This window comes from Sarcophilus harrisii, chromosome 2 (assembly GCF_902635505.1).
Source record: "Sarcophilus harrisii chromosome 2, mSarHar1.11, whole genome shotgun sequence".
Lineage (NCBI taxonomy): Eukaryota > Metazoa > Chordata > Mammalia > Dasyuromorphia > Dasyuridae > Sarcophilus > Sarcophilus harrisii.
This window is the reverse complement of record NC_045427.1, coordinates 348130447-348147183: the sequence shown is the minus strand read 5'-3', so window position 1 is coordinate 348147183 and position 16737 is coordinate 348130447.

Below are 16737 nucleotides of genomic sequence, written 5' to 3'. Positions count from 1 at the left end.
AGCACACTTAAACCTGCATTTTACTACATAGAGTACTTTTCATCACTACAAATAGTTCCTCTATATGGCATATCTGAGGTACATATATGCAGAAGTTTATAATACAGTACTGAAAGAAGAGATTCTTACCTAGCATGGTCAAGGTCCCCCCCACTGCAAATTAATTTTATTAGTGCCAAGTGAATGAAAAAAGTGCCAGATGAATAGCAAAAAAACAAAACAAAACAAAAAAACACTTCCATGCCATGTTATTTCTTTTGGTTTTGTTCCTTTTTTAAATTTTAGCATATCTATACAAGACCCAGCACAGGCCATATTGATGATGGTTTTGGTCAGTGGGGTTGGCAGAGAAAGCCTGAAATTTTGATAAGATTATTCCCTGAGATAAGCTGGAATGGGCACTGATAGGGACTTATAGTCCTACCCTCTGTGGAGGTCATGGGTGGCTCTATCTTGCTGTGTCAAATCAGAAATCCAATTTATATCAAACCCCTGAAACTAAATTTCCCCAATAAATCTGTCCACTGCCTATGCCATCTTTGCTGATTTCCTTTCAGGTTAAGCCTGCCACACAGAACTCTGGCATCTTTCTCCTTTCCCCTCCCCTATGGTTCATGGAGTTTTTCTTCTCATCCACCTCCATGATTCTAGGTGTCTTTCTCCTTATCCTATCCTCCCCTCTATGGTACCCAACTATACACTCTGTCAAATCTACTTCATATGTACCATTCTGGGTATCTAGTATATCTCTTTTGGCAAAAAGAACGACCACTGTTAATTCTTCACATGACTGAACTCTAACATTTGAAGCCTATGTCATTCTCAACATTTGGGGCTGAACCCCAAACACATCAATATGGCATAGAAGATAGAGAGCCAGTCTCAAAGTTAGGACAATCTAGATTCAAGTACTATCTCTGACACTGACTATGTAATCCATAATCCCTAAATTTCTTAGTGTAATTCTCTAAAGACCAGAAGTTACAGAGAACACAGTGCCTTGCTTTGGCATCCAAAGAGTTCCCTATACCTTAGAAATCACAAATCCAGTTCTCCCTACACATTATAGAACCAAAAAGCATTTAAATGTGAAAAGGGAAGAGGGGGCTAAAGTAGAATCTGGTGTTGTAATAAAGAAAAATCTCTACTTATGAATGGTCTACTAGAGGTACTAAAACATATAGAAAAAAGGTGAACATTCCAAAGATATTTACTAACAATGTATCCATCTTGGTCTATGGCACATACAATATTTCAAAACAAAGCAAAAGTTGAAAAAATAAAGAGCTGAGAGTTTTATTGACAATTGAAAGTGGCCTAGTACATCACAGCCCAATCATGCTAGAAAAATTGAAAAAACTGTTATATTTGATCACTAGTCACAGTCATGGGAGCAAAGCTTATATTTATATATCTCAAAGCACTGACTTTGTTCAACCATCTGAAGAATGCAATCTAGGAAGAAGCTAAGAATGAGGAAGAGTTGTTGGGACATCCATGAATTTACATACCTAGAAAATTTCCAAGGTGGGAAACAAACTGGGTCTTTCTGACTTTGAGTCTAGCACTTAATGGGCATTCCAGCTGTCAGGGAAGGTGGCAAAAACTTATCCACCTGTCTGATGAGGAGTCTTTGCTTACTTCATTTATTCTCAGACTGCTTGTTTTTCCAAAGGTACACATGCTGTCAAGTCAATGCCTGGTTTTAAGAACAAAGGTTTTCTCCTTGTGCAGCAGGCTCATCCTCTGCTATTCTCAGAATCATCCCTGAATAATTCTTAACTTAGAATAGAGCAAGACTCTTTGCTATTAATTTGACTTCTCTACTATTACCCACTGAAATGACCTTTGGTTTTCTGTTAATTATGAATAGTTTTATATATTGGAGAAAATGAACTGAATTAGCTCATTTTAAAACTCCTATCAATATTTTAAATGCCATTTCTAACAAATGGAAAATATAGTCTGGGATAAGCAGAAGAGGCACTTTTGTTTGGTAGCACTTCGGCCTGTGCATAAAGACTGGAATTTAATAATGAAAACCATCCTCAATTCTCAGCCTGCAGCATGTGGTCTGTCACCTCACAGCTATGTGGATACTTGCTGTGGAGTAGAAAGAATTCCTGGGTCTGATCCTTTCTCAACAGGAGGGCCCATTAGACCAGCTGTCAAAAAACATGTGTCTTTCCCCATTACCATCAAAGTTAAGCAAGTCTAAGAGCCCCAATCTGTGTGGTCTCTTCCCATCCACTGAACTGTCATCAAGTTTTTGTACTTCAGCAGGGAGACACTTAAAACCCATCCTACTGCTATTTATATCCTTTCTACAAGGTCGATGGCAGGTGAGACATCAATGAAAGGTGACCAGTTCTGAGACAAGTGCAGAAGAAAGCATCCACATTTTTGCCAATGACTAGAAATTGCTCCAAGATGCCTGAAATTTCATTAATAAAAAATACATGGAGCACCAGGTCAGCCTTCATTTTGCTTTGTTTTTTTCCCCCCCAGAAACCTCTGAGGAGCACCAGAGAAACACAGAAAACATTTCAATATATGTTTTCTATAAACATATCTCTCAGAGAGACTCAATGAGGTGTATTTGGATGGGACCATCTACTGATGAGTACCACCTCCTTCCCCACACACAAACTTCTAGAATGTCCTTTACAGATGTTGTGCTTTCATAATCCATGTTCTGATAGGGCCAGTATTTTATTTGTTTGGAGCTATAACTAACATTTAGCTTCTTCCAAGAAAAAAATCATATAATATTTCATAAACTGGAAAAGGGACATCTGGGCAATGGGATCTGAACAGCTCATCAGTTTTATGTACAAAAAGAGGATGAGTTCTCTGACTTGAGACTTTTATAAGTATTTGGAATGGACAAATGCTTCTTCCATCTGGAAAGAAAGTGATTATTTAAGGATTGAAGGGATCAAAAATATTTACAGAAAATGAGGGATGTAACATGGGCCTTTAGATCAACTTTCAGATGCTAGATCAGAGAGCAAATCAATTCGGCTTAGTTCTATTTTATTCAACAAATATTTATTAAGTATTTACTGTGTGGAAGACCCTGAGGAGACACTGAAGAAAACACTGAGAGAGAGAGAATAGGGAAAGATAGAATCAGAAAAAAGACAGAGAGACAGATACATAAAGACAGAATGAGACAGAGACAGAGAAACAGGCAGAGACAGAGAGGCAGAGGGACAGAGGCAGAGACAGAAACAGACAGAGACAGAGACAGAGGGAGAGGGAGAGAGAGAAGAGTTAGAGAGACAGAGAGAGCCAGAGAGAGACTAATAGACAGGCCCTACCCTTCAGGTACTTACAGTTAAATGGAGGGAAGAAAGGGCTATAATAAAAAAGAAAGTAAAATAATCACAAAGGATAAGTCCAGCCAAGTTCTACATTGAATGGGATAATTTTCCTGAACTGGGGATGGGGGAATCAGGGAAGGATAATGATAGAAGAGACAATATGCTACAGAAGCTAAGAGGAAATATGATCTAGGGTAGATATATAGGAGTTGGCTTTGGTGAAGAGAAGAGTCATATTTTCTTTAAAATGTCTTTTAAATTCTCTTTTCTTTAATTCTGAAAGAAGATATCTTCATAGGTTGGAGTAAAGAAAGAAATGTTAGGAGAAGGACTACTGAGGGCCTTTGAAATAAGAAGATAGAGCTATGAAATGAGGTGAAGGGGAGAAAAGAATGTTTATAATTTAAGTGTGAGGCTAAAAAAGAGATAATGGCCAAAAGGATATAGATTGAAGAGTAAATTTGAATAGGACAAACTCCAAAAGACTCCAGCTTGTTGACTTCAAGAAATTTTGAGGAGAAAAGATTAGAAAAACTATCAACATGAATATTTAAGTCTTCAAGAATAGTGGCAGAGGAAAGGGTGGCAAGAAATTTTGAGTCAACTACAAAAATCATAAAGACAGGTAGGAGAGATAGCAGAAGGTAGATGGGTGACGGCAACAAGCTTGAGAGTGGATGGTATAATCTTGTGAGATTTGATTCAAAGTACAGGTTATTGAGTGATGTAATCTAGAAGGGGGAATGCTGAATGAGTATGCTAATCAAGGGATATTCTTCCCTTGAATGATATGTAGGAGAGTTAAATGAATGTAGGGGAGTTAAAAAAGGAACAACTATCTCTTAAGTACCTGACTACAGATGCTATATGTTAAGGGGAAAACAAGATTTCAGTTAATTCCCAGAGGTAGAATGTAAATGAAAGAAGAAACCAAAGATAAAAAGGAATTTGTCAAATATAGAATGGGGGTTCCAAAAAGTACAGTACAAGGAGAAAGGCAGAAAAGGATATATAATGAAGTGAATAGGGATGGAATGTTTAGGATCAATTCTACTCAAAAAAAAAAAAAAATGGGTAGCAGAATCGTAGATTCTCAGCACTAGAAAAAACCTATGAAAACTTAAACATAACTACTACAAAGCAATCTGGACTTAGACCTAAGATGCCAAAATTTAAAGAGCATTTGCAGGACTTATTTTATCTTCAATAGGTTTAAAAAGTAATTCAACTTAGTGCCTAATTAGCAAGAATAACTAATTAAAATAGGAAACTACCAGATATCAGCTTTTTCTTTCCCACCACACATACTGGCAATAGCCCAGGTTATTTCCTTCTTAGATTTATCCTGTCCTCTTCCTTCCTCTGGTAGTGGTCTCCCCCAACAATAGCATGCCAACAGTGGGCCTCAATGTTCCAGTCTCTGCTTAGTGGGTCCAGTGTCCTGAGATCTATTTCTTCTTCAAGTTTCATATACCAAAATTCAAGTGATCTTTTAGAGCTCTCCCCACTGCCAAAATCCTTTAAATACTCAACTCTTCCCTCTCAACTGAATTCAAATTAAAAAGTTGGTTTTTAAAAAGAAGCTTTTCATGGTAACCTGCTCCGATATTTATGTGGCTATGTGCCTCAGGCACTTGAATTTCTATTTACAACTCTGCAAAGAGGTTAAATAGTACAATCCACACTTGAACAAGAATTCCTCTGTAACATCCAACATAATATGATAGAAAGATAACTGACTAAAGTAAAAGAAACTGGGTTTAGATGTTTCCTCTGTTACTTACTTGACTTTGAGCAAGTCAGTCTTTCTGGGTCTCATTTTCTTCATCTATAAAATGAGAGGATTATCCCTTCTAGCTCTGAATCCATGATTGTCAATAAATGGTCATCCAGCCTCTGATTTAAAATGTGTACTGACAAGGAATATGTCTATTTCCCCAAGCAAGCAATTCACTTCTGGATAGCCTTAATTATTTTCTATTTCAATTTTAAATCTTTTGTTGTTACATAATTTTATTTCTAAACAAGTCACTTCCCCTTTCCCCTACTCATTCATCTGTTGTAACAAAGAATTTTTAAAAAATAAATGTTATGTGCTGAATAAGTTTACTTTATGAAAATTTAGTTAATTTTATTTTATGCACATATGCATAGTAAATTTAGGAATTTATTTCCTTTCATATTGAGTAGGGGGTGTATGGTTTACTGAAACCCAAGGGATATGGGATCAAAGAAGTTTGAGGATCCCTGATATACATAAAAATAAAAACAACCCCCAATGAAGATCATGGAATCAATTTGTTCTTGAAGAAGATATGATAGAATTCCCCTTCTTTGCAGTGGTGGGAGATTATAGATATGGAATATTACTTATTCAGCTATTGTATTCATTAGCTTTGTTGAATTAGTATCTCTTTTTTTATTATTCTATTATAATAAATACTATATTACATTAATTTACTATACTTTGCTTAGCCTTTCTCTGATTGATAGACCTCTGCTTTGTTTCTAGGTCTTTGCTACTACAAAAATAAAAAAGCTGGAAGGCTTTAATTATTTGGAAAGTTTTTTTTTTTTTTCCTTCTAGAAAGCCTAATATGTCTCCTTGTGAAGTAGGTTATGGTCCCTTTAAGAAACTGATTTGTGATCCTTTCAAATTGATTTGTGATTCAGATTACTCCCAACCCCTCCTTGCTGATGCATTATCAATTCAAGAAGCGAGGACCTTTGATTCACAAATCCTGGTCAAAAGCATCCCTTTGAATTCCAATAGGAGATCCTGACTTGTCCCAGCCCTCATGGGATCTGAGCCAACTTGGGACTCCACCCACAGGCCCCTTTAGCTAAATCTTTCATTATAAAAAGAACCAAGCTGGAGTCCTCTCTTTGCAGAGGTTCCAACCCCAAGGGTCTCTGCCCTGTGGAAATAATATTCCAGTGCCTCTTTACTCTTACCTATTTCCTTAACTAGACTTTAACCTTACTTCCAATCCCCATAATAAATCTCTTTTATCAATCTAGGTTTTCAGGTCTGTAAATTCCTTTACAGGGGACTCTGCGCTGCCAGAAAGGGAATCCTCAGAACTCCTTACCCTTGCTCTGCCACTAGACCTCATTTAACTCCCTGATCACCAGAAACCCTAAATTCATTTGGGTACCCCAAATCTAAACCTCATCATTTATGGTTCCCTGACCAAATTCCCGAAACCTAGACATAATTTGGCAACCAAACTCCAGAACCAATTTGGGTTTTGAGCTGTTGGTGCTGTATTCTTCTGGGAAGAATATCTGTGTTCCTTCTTTCGTCTCACCCTATCTCTAAAGGTGGGCACCCAGACCAGGTCTGGACTGTGGGCAGTATTCTCCTGTGGAGAGTATTTGCATTTCAGGCAAAAAGGCCTCTTGTTGTCACACTATTTTTAAAGATACCAGGACCAGGAAATCTGGAACTCTGGACGAGGTAAAAGACTTTTTTTCTTTCTCTATTCTGTAGTGGACACCCAAGCCCCCTGGGTCAGGCTTGGGTCGTTGTTAGAGCTCTATACTCACGCACAATTCTTTCTTGGGGGACGCCCTATGCGAATTGCTGTGGACTGACAAAAGGCCTCCTTTTGTCTCACCCTCTGTCTCTAGAGACATCTAGACACATGAGAGATGCTTCAAGAATTTGAGAAAACTAAAAGCTTTTACCTGTTCACAATCTAGACACACCTCTGCCTCTAAAATCCTTCCTTGAGCAGATGCTTGGCTTGAGGAAACTCCCTCTGTCCAAACCCCTCCAGAGACAAAGCACCTTCCTTTGCATCTCAAGGCATTTCTAAACTTTTTTTTTTCTCTCACCAGAAAGCCCTGCACTCAGGCAGGAACTCCAAGACATGAGAGGAAGTATCTTGTTTACAACCCGTCCCAGACCAAGGTGATACAGAGCCATTCTGGGGACCCCACCTCTCTGGGATAAGTGGTCTCTCCTTCAGGTCTTGCTCTCCCAGAAAGATTTGGAGGCTTGAATGAGTTACCCCACCCTCAAGTTCCAGTGTGGAATCACCTGAAGAGCCCTCGCTATTCGAGATGCACCAGGTAAGATGGCATTTCTTTCTCCCCCACCCTCGCTCTGGCCTTTCTTCTCCCTCCTCTGTGGAGTGGGGATCATAGGCCTCAAGGCCTTTTTCAGACCTTTCCCATATGGCTTGGCAACCTGCCATTTAAATGCTCCTATCCTGTCCCCTTATTGGGGTACTATACAGTGAGGAGATTGGGGACTCAATCTTATCTAAGTTTTCACCAACTTTTAAAACAGAACTTTGCTGGCAATCTGGAGAAGTGGCCCATGCCCCTCCCAGACATTTTGCCTGGTCCTTAAACGAGCTGCAGCTTCCAGCCTTCTCAGGAAGCGTGCTTGTCCCATACATTTTAAAACGGGACTTTCCCTGATTTGATCATCCTGCATTAGAGCAGTGCCTCCTTTCATAGCCTCTTAATTATAGAAGCCTCAAAATTATGCTTGTGCATGCTCACGCTGTCCACAAAGACAGGGGTTCCAAACTGCTCTTGGGTTTTTTTTTTCCTAGCCTCAGGGCACTTGCTTAAACTTTGCTCACCTGCTCCTGGAGAAATGAATAGCCTAGCTATCTCCTGAAACCTGGCTATGTCTGTCTGTCTGTCTGTCTGTCTCTCTCTCTCTCACTTTCCTACCTAACCTTACAGGGTGGGAACTTTTTCGCTCCTAATTTTCTCAGTCCCAAGACCTTTTGCTCTTAGCACATTCTCTGTTTTTTCTGGATTGGCATTCTATGCCCCTGACAACAATTAAAGGTTTCTTTTCTAAGCTCCAACCCTGGCCAGGTTGCAATTTTCAAGAAAGCCCTTTGGAATGATGGCTGGGGAATAAAATTCCAAATCAAGGCAAATTAAATTGTTAAGAGAGTGAAGATAGCGTCTTTCTTTTCTCCTCATTCCCTGACTGCAGTAGGAAATGAGTTATTGGGAGAAACTGAAGCTATTTAAAAACTTCTTAACTTCAATTCGGTGAACACCTTTAAGGAAAGTCTTTCCTGTTGTCTTTTTCTCAAGCTCTCTCTAGACTTGTTCTCTGTTCTATACCTGGTCCCTGACAAATTCTCCCTTGCTCTGTTGTGTCACAGTTTTACCTCAGTTTCTCTGGCATTAAGGCTCAAGGAGCCCAGAGGCTATAGAATATAAATACTGTTTAGAGTTAGTCCAGGAGCTATTGAATGGAGACCAAAGAAATGTTACACCCATTCCTATCACACCTCTCCTTCACTACCCTGCCCTCATCATTGGTGGCCCTCGCACGAAGTTTGTTTTTTCCTTTTTACTGCCATAAGCCCACCACATCACCCTTCTATAGTGGAGGGGGACAGTTCAAATTCCCTGGGGGATCACTGGCAGAACTGTTCCAAGAGCCTTGCCCTCGTTATTGGTCATCATCGGTGGCCCTCCCACGAAGCAAGGCTCGGATTCGGATTTGGCTTCGGCACCAGGGATGCCTGGGCAGACAAATTCCTGCAGATTGACAAAGTTTCTTCGTCTCTCCTTCCTCTAGGGACACCTGAAGAAGGACACACTGTAAAAAAAGGAAAAGTTTGGGGCTTCGATTCATTTTCCTTTAAGCTATCTCTTAATACAGAGACACACTGGGTTTGAGAAAAATACCTCTATCTCAATACCTGAATTCCAATCTCTCTCTCCACCCACCAACTCTCTGGACAAGTCCATTCTTATGTGTTTTTTCCTTTCAAATCCTGGGACTGATACTACACTTCTGCCCTCAGACAAAAAGCGACTAGCTGAAACACACCCAGCATACTTGTCTCTTTCAAAGCTGAAAAACTCCCAGCCTGATGAGACCTGGGACCCACCCACTCCCTCAACTTTCTTTCATGGGTCCAAGGCCAATATACTAAGACTAAAACTAGAGGAGCCCATTCTTGAGCTGTCAATTCTTCTAAACAGCTGTTGGGTTCCCTTTAACTCTCTAACCTGAGACTCTCGGCTCTTTTCTTCTCAGGCCAGAGCAGAGGTGCCCTTTTAATACAAATCTCTCCCAGACTTAGGCCTGTAGGTGCCATGGAAACTGTCCGAGGACATCCCAGTCTCTTTCCCGAGTTCAAGCTGGAGGAACACTGGAAGGCAACACGTCAGTGAACACCACAAGGGTTGAACTCGCCCCCCAGCATCCTGCTATCTGGTAGGAATTTGGGGTCTGGCCCTGTTTCCCCTTTTATCCCAGGCCAGTCCGAATACCTCAGGGGCCAGTAAGCTGGGTAGGCAGCACTGATACTTTGCACTCCTTCTGACTCCTTCCCTCCTTCCCCATAAAGAGTGGGGATAGTAAGAGGGAAGGCTCAGGATCTTTGCTTATTTTTCTGGTAAGACTGAGGAACCAACTCTCTAATATTTTTTTTTAAGCAGCACAGACAGTTAAAAGATTTCTAAGAGCTTAAACTGCATTCTTATCTTGACTAGATATCAAGGCCTCCTGCCTACTCTGACTCTCTGAAGTCCACACCCTTACTCCCTGCCACCCTGACCCAACCTCAGGAGAAATTAGTTTTCTGGAAATTAGAGTGAATGGGGCTAACCTCTAGGCTACTTAACACCTTTTACTAATCTTTTGCTCCTAGCATTTTCTCCTACTTCTCTTTGATAGTTAGATGGACCATCATCATTCTTACAGGCAGCCCATAAAAGAGACCTGATGCATTTCCTGCTAAAGGCCCCATTCCCGGATGTCCCCATCTCCACCCTGGATGACATCCCACTTTTAATCTGCTCCTGAGATATGCTTTCTCTAGGGTTCAAACTTTGGATTCTCAACTGCCCTTCAGCCTGAAGAGCATGGGACGACTGACTGGGGATGACTGACCGGGACAAACATCCCTTAGATGCCCTGTTGCCAGCCCCAAACCCCACACCTCACGCCTCACCTCCTGGCATGCACCCCCCCAAAATCTCTATGACCCTTTCCAGCTTAAAGCAGTTAAGAAGAGATCATCACCCCTTTTATCCCACATGCATTTGGAGGTGACTGCTTGAGGGGGGAATGAAGAGGGGACCCTGGAACTCTGAAAGTTCTTGAAGGAGAAAATCTCCTTCAATTCTGCCTCAATGCCCCAAGTTCTTTTTTTTTTTTTCTCTTAAATGAATTTAAGTTTTAATTGCTTGAGGGGGGAATGAAGCAGGTTGTGGTCCCTTTAAGAAACTGATTTATGATCCTTTCAAATTGATTTGTGATTCAGATTATTCCTGATCCCTCCTGGCTAATACATTATCAATTCAAGAACCTAGGACCTTTGATTCACAAATCCTGGTCAAAAGCACCCCTTTGAATTCCAATAAGAGATCTGGGTTTGTCCCAGCCCCCTCGGGATCTGAGCCAACTTGGACTCTCACTGCCCCCATCGGATCTGAACCAACCTGGGACTCCACCCACAGGTCCCTTTAGCTAAATCTCTCATTATAAAAGAGCCAAACTACAATCCTCTCTTTGCAGAGGTTCCAAACATGCCAGCTATACCATGCTTGGCATCCCAAGGAGCCTCTGCCCATGGAATACTGTTTCCAGAGTCAACCTCTCTTTACCTAATACCTTTTAGTAACTAGACTTGAACCTTACTTTCAATCCCTGTAATAAACCTCTTTTATCAATCTAAGTTTTCAGATCTGTAAATTCCTTTACAGGGGACTCTTGCAACGCCAGTAGGGAGCCCCCAAAACTCCCTACCCTTGTGCCAAATTCTGAGGGGTTGCAGGAGAGCTCCATTCAACTCCCTGAACCCGAACCTGCCTGCCACTAGACCTCATTTAACGCCCTGATCACCAGAAAACCTAATTTCATTTGGGTACCCCAAATCTATACCTCATCACTTGGACTGAGTTTCCCTCACTGGAGGTTTTCCATTGAAGACTGGATAACCACTGTCAGATGATTATAATATTATAAATTACAGTAAGGATTATTATTTGAATAGGTACTAGATTAAATGGCCACTGAGATAAAAGTGAGAGGTAAAAAAAAGGAAGGAAGGGAGGAAGGGAGGGAGGGAGGGAGGAAAGGAAAAGAGAATAGGAAGGAAGTAGCAATGGTCTGTAGTGAGAGAAGGGGTGACCCTACTTCCCAAACCAAAATATGGGACAGAAAAAAAGGAAGGATTGTATTTTTCCAAAAAAAAAAAGCATCATTTTCTTTTTCTAACATTGAGACAGGTCTGGAAAATGCAATTCAGTCCCTGGGTCTGCAATTCACACAGCTCGAGCTGCCCAACACAGGTTCAATCAATCAGCCAAACAACAATATTTATTAAGAGTCTACCACCAGCCAAGCATTATGTGCCAGAAACAATTCTAGAAGCTGGGAATACATACTGAAACAAGACCTTTGGAAGAAGAAGCAAAACATTTATTTGGGATTTAATTGGGATTTCATCTCCTCCCCTCTATTCTTACAATGGTGTTATTTGTCAATTAGGACCAGTGTCCTGGTGTGTTTTGGTTACCTGGACTTCTTTGCTGTAAGGAAAGGTTCTACCAGGTGGGAGGGAGGGACCCTGAGAAATCACTGGGAAAGGATAGTGAAGTTTATATGAATCAATCATTTTAAGGTCATTTGATAGTTTTCAGAGATTATATTATAGAGATCTTTAAACGAAATGTCAGACTCTTAGTGTGAATTTCAAAACTCATAACTTCCTTTATGTAAGGGAGACTTCCCACTACTTCCCACTATTTTTCCAAGTAAAATCACTATTTTCTACACTCAAGATATATACATATATATATGTATATTTCAATTAATTCAACAAGTGTAATCCAGTGCAGAATTTTATTTAAAATAAAAAAGGAGAATTGACTATAGTACAAAAACAACCTGAAAGCATCAACAAAAGTGATAAATAAAATACAGAATTCAGGCTTCCAGCTAGATGTTGGCCTGTTTGCTAAGGGGTACCTATATCTTACCAGTGGAATAAACAACAGGGAGGATGGGAAGTACAAACTACTTTGGGATCCTAAAAGATAATTTAATATGTGAGCATTTGCTTTCTTTAACTCAATGAACAAACTCTCCTTCAATCTTTCTTCAAAGCTGTCACTACTTTGTGTTCCACATCTTCTTTATTGAATTCTTTGCCTATTTAAAAAATGGGCTGACCATTACTTATTTACATTCTGACCCTGCAAGGATTTGAATAGGTCTTAGTTCTTTGTTAGCTTTTAATTACCAAGCTAACTAAACCAACACCCTAAGCAATCAGGTATAGATTCCAGGCCATCTCCCTACATCTGCTGAATAGCCAGGGGCACCTCTCAAGGGTGCAGCTCCCTGATGGAGGCAGCATTATTGAATTTACAAAGTCAGAGGAAGTTCACAGGTCAGAGCATATTGAAGAATCAGTGTTCTTTCCTTCCCACAAGGATGTCTTAGTATCTAGCTGATGCCCCCTTACTCCAGTCAGGTATTGATGTAAGTGACATCTTGAGACTACATGTTTCTGACTTGGGGAATTGATTTTTCTTAGGAAATTAGAGAAGGAACATTGAACAAAGGTTTTTTTCATTTATTGAGACTAAGATAAAGATCTTTAAATTTTACATGGAGTTCACAATGCAAAGAAAAATGGGGTTTTGTTTAAGTAAAGACATAAGCCTTGTTCAGAAGTGGCTGGGGGGAATAGCATCCATATAAGTCAGTTAAAAAAATCTAATGCTATCATTCCTTGAAACTGTGAAAAGAAACAAAACCAGGTACCCTTGAACATATAATATTATCATCAGACCTGGTCTCTATGACTCCTAATAGATATCCTAGGCCTAGGAAATGTCCCTGGATTATGAATGAATAAAAATTTATTAAGTAATTACTATTAAGCATAATCTTAAGCATGGGAATAAAAATTAAAAAGGAGCACACACTCTTTTTTATAATGGAAAAACATTTTTTTCTCAATAGCATTTTATTTATCCAATTACATACAAAGATATTTTAAAGATTTTTTTTGGTAAGGCAATTGGGATTAAGTGACTTGCCCAGGGTCAAGATTCATTTTTGTAAAATTTTGTGTTCCAAATTTTTTCTTCCTCCCCTTTTTCAAAACAGATAGCAATCTGATATAGATTAAACATGTACTATCCTTTTAAACATATTTCCATATTTGTCATGTTGTGAAAGAAAACTCAGAACAAAGAGGAAAAACTGCAAGAAAGAAAAAAGCAAATAAAAAATGTGAAAGTATTATGCTTTGATCCACATTCAGTAAGAAGCTCACATCATAATGAAGGGAAAACATGTAGATTTCAGCTGCAACTCAGATGGGAAGGTCCCAGGGTCCTTAGGGTACCACAGTACCCAAGTATCCAAAGATATAACGTATCTTCTTTAATGTCACTTCCATGATAAATCATATTACTCTTTAATGATGAACTTTTTGTTCAAGTGTTTTGTTACAGTGTCAAGAACTTTGGTGTCAAGAACTTTCTTTTACGGATCTCCAATAGTTTGGGATGCAATGACCACAGAAGCAATTGCCAAGCTGCATCTACATATGGGATTGCTTTCTCAGATGATGGTATAGGAGCATTGGCCTGGAAGTAGGATGTGTGCTCTGGCTGCCTGACTATCTGGTCAGCAGTTAATGGTGGTGACAGTTATAAGAAGATGAGCCCCATCTCCATTATGATCTCTCTCCCTCGTGGATGGCTAGAAGGCAGTACCAGAATCAGGACAACACTCTAGAGAACATTGCTAAACCCAAAGCTAGTAGCTGATGATGTCTGACCCTTTCTCTTTAAGTTGAAAGAGACCTTTCTTTGAGTTGGAAGCAGGACTGGTGGTCTAGAGGGCACAGCCGTTCCCAAGGGTTCTGTTTTCAGGGTCTTACATTGTCTCCATTCAGGTCTCAGGTAGTGTCAAGGTTTGACTCTTGGCACAAACTGCTGCTGTTTCTCTCTTGGGGTGCCTTGCTAATGCCCTGTAAGTGGCAATTGGTCAACAGTCAGGGAGGGTTGCTGTCCCTTTCTCCAACAGGAAATTCCCCAGATAAAGACTTTGAGAAATAGAAGTTGGGAAAGAGAAGTGAGGACCAATTTGGGGGAAAAAGGTTTCTTTAGTCTGGAAAGATGATGTTATAATTTTCTCAAAGGATATGGAGAGGCAGGAAGAATGTTGGCTTCTTTCTCATTTTCTAAGGACTAATAAAAGAAATCAATGAATTTTGCTGTCATACCAAAGAGAACAATCATCTCATGGACCTCACTACCCTCTAGGAGTAGGGACAAATTTAAAAAGGGAAGCTTGCTCAGAAAAGATTCAGATAAACGTCGAAATACTTTTGTGGGAAGTTAGTTAAAAGTAGTTAGCTCCATAGAGCAGTGTCAGGCCTGGAAGCAGGAAGAATCATCTTACTGAGGACAAATCTGACTTCAGACTCACTTAACTCTATTTGTAACAGTTTTTTCACCTGTAAAATGAACTGGAAAAGGAAAAAGCAGTCCCTTCATTAAGGGTCTACTACCCTAAATAGGATCATGAAGAGTTATACACAGCTTAAAATGACTGAGCAACAATAAATTTAGGGAAAGATATGAAACCTGGGTCTATTTCTAATCTATAAAGTGACTATTACAGAGATGCTTTTGGAAACCCAGAAATACTGCAGCAACATGAATCTGTCAATCACCACAAATACTTCCCTTCCTGCCATATTGCTTGTACATCAGTTTTTTAATCTATGCTAAAGGTTCTTTAGCATTTCTTTGTAAGATGAAGCAGCTTCCCTAGATAAAATTATAGAAGGTAGGCATTAAGTCACCTTAAGAAGCTATGAAAAAAATAGACTGAGTTGCCCAATTGGTGAAGGAATTAAACTACCACCAGAAAGTAAGTGTCACTTAAGCAAGCTTCAAAGTTCATGCCTATGTAGCAAGAATTCAAATTAAAACCCATAGTCTGGGACTTCCTAGTCCACAGCATTCAGCTTTATACACTTAGGATCATAGATGTAGAGTTGAAAGGGCCCTTAGAAGTCATTGGCTCTGACTCCCTCTTTTTACAAATCAGTACCTGAGGACCAGAGATTGAAAAATTTGCCCAAGATCATATAGCAAGTCTGAGGCTGATATTCTAACCACCACACTATCCTACCTCTAGAAAACCTAATCTGAGCTTTAAAAGTTTTGTCCCTACATGAATTTTCTGTGTAATAGGAAAGACACTTCCTCCCTCTGAGATTCAGTTTACTCCTCTGTAAAATGGGAATGATATCACATTCCCTACCTGACTGAGGATCAAATGAGATAAAGGATGTCCCAGTCTGATCCTCTATGCAAATAAAAACTTTTCATCACTTCAGAAAACATTTATTAAATTTTACATTGTGTAAGTTCCTGATATTGTTAGTATTAATAGTAATAAGTTTAAGTCTCAGGGCACTACAGAGGACATGTACTACATTCATTAACTACTTACAGCATATAATATATGTGTATATAGTGGAGAGACAAGTCCTAAATCATTTATTGGCCTAAATGGGTGAGTGGGATGAGGGCAGGAGAGGGAGAAGGAGGAGAAAGGATATTAATAATATAATTTCCCAGAGATTAAACAGCAGAATGCAGAGCCCAAGGTCTCCTCTGGTGCAAATACCATGGCCCCATATTTGCCATTTAGCACATTTGCTATTAACCAGAAGTTCATAATAGATTTCATAAATCACTTAATTTTTATGACTCTCCACTTGAGGACACACTGCTGGCACTGAGCAAAACTGCCAGAAAATAACAAGGACAAATGTAGATACTAATGCAAAATGCTTGGTTCACTAAACAAAAAGGCCTTTGATGGTATAACTCAATTTACATTGGCATAATAAGATCTGAGCAAACCTAACAACAGTCTTATATTTGTACTATACTTAAGAGGCACTAAAGTCAAGAAGTGAGTTGGAAAGTAACTTCTCCAGGTAATATTTCCCTCTCTACCTTTCCACCCTTGGGGCTCCTCTTCTTAAGGACAATCACATTTGCCTGATGTGATTATAAGGCAATGGGGAAGAAAGTTTATTGGAGACCCATATCAATTTATCAAGAGAGATATTCCAAGACATTTTAGGTCTAGTCCCAAGATAAATCACAGAGATATTCATCTATGCATTCATTCAACATTAAGTGTTAATTCATTCAGCCTCAGTATGAATTACTGGCACTTAATGGAATTATGTACCTAGTACTGTGCTTGGCACAAAAATGAAAGAGTCCCTGCTCTCAAAGAGCTTGTCTTCTTTGGAGGGAGATCAAATTTATGTATATGACTGAATTGTGATTTCTCTTGTATATGGAAATCCTAGGTGAAAGAACCAATGCAGGCTGAATCTCTTCAACTTAAAATCTTAGAGAG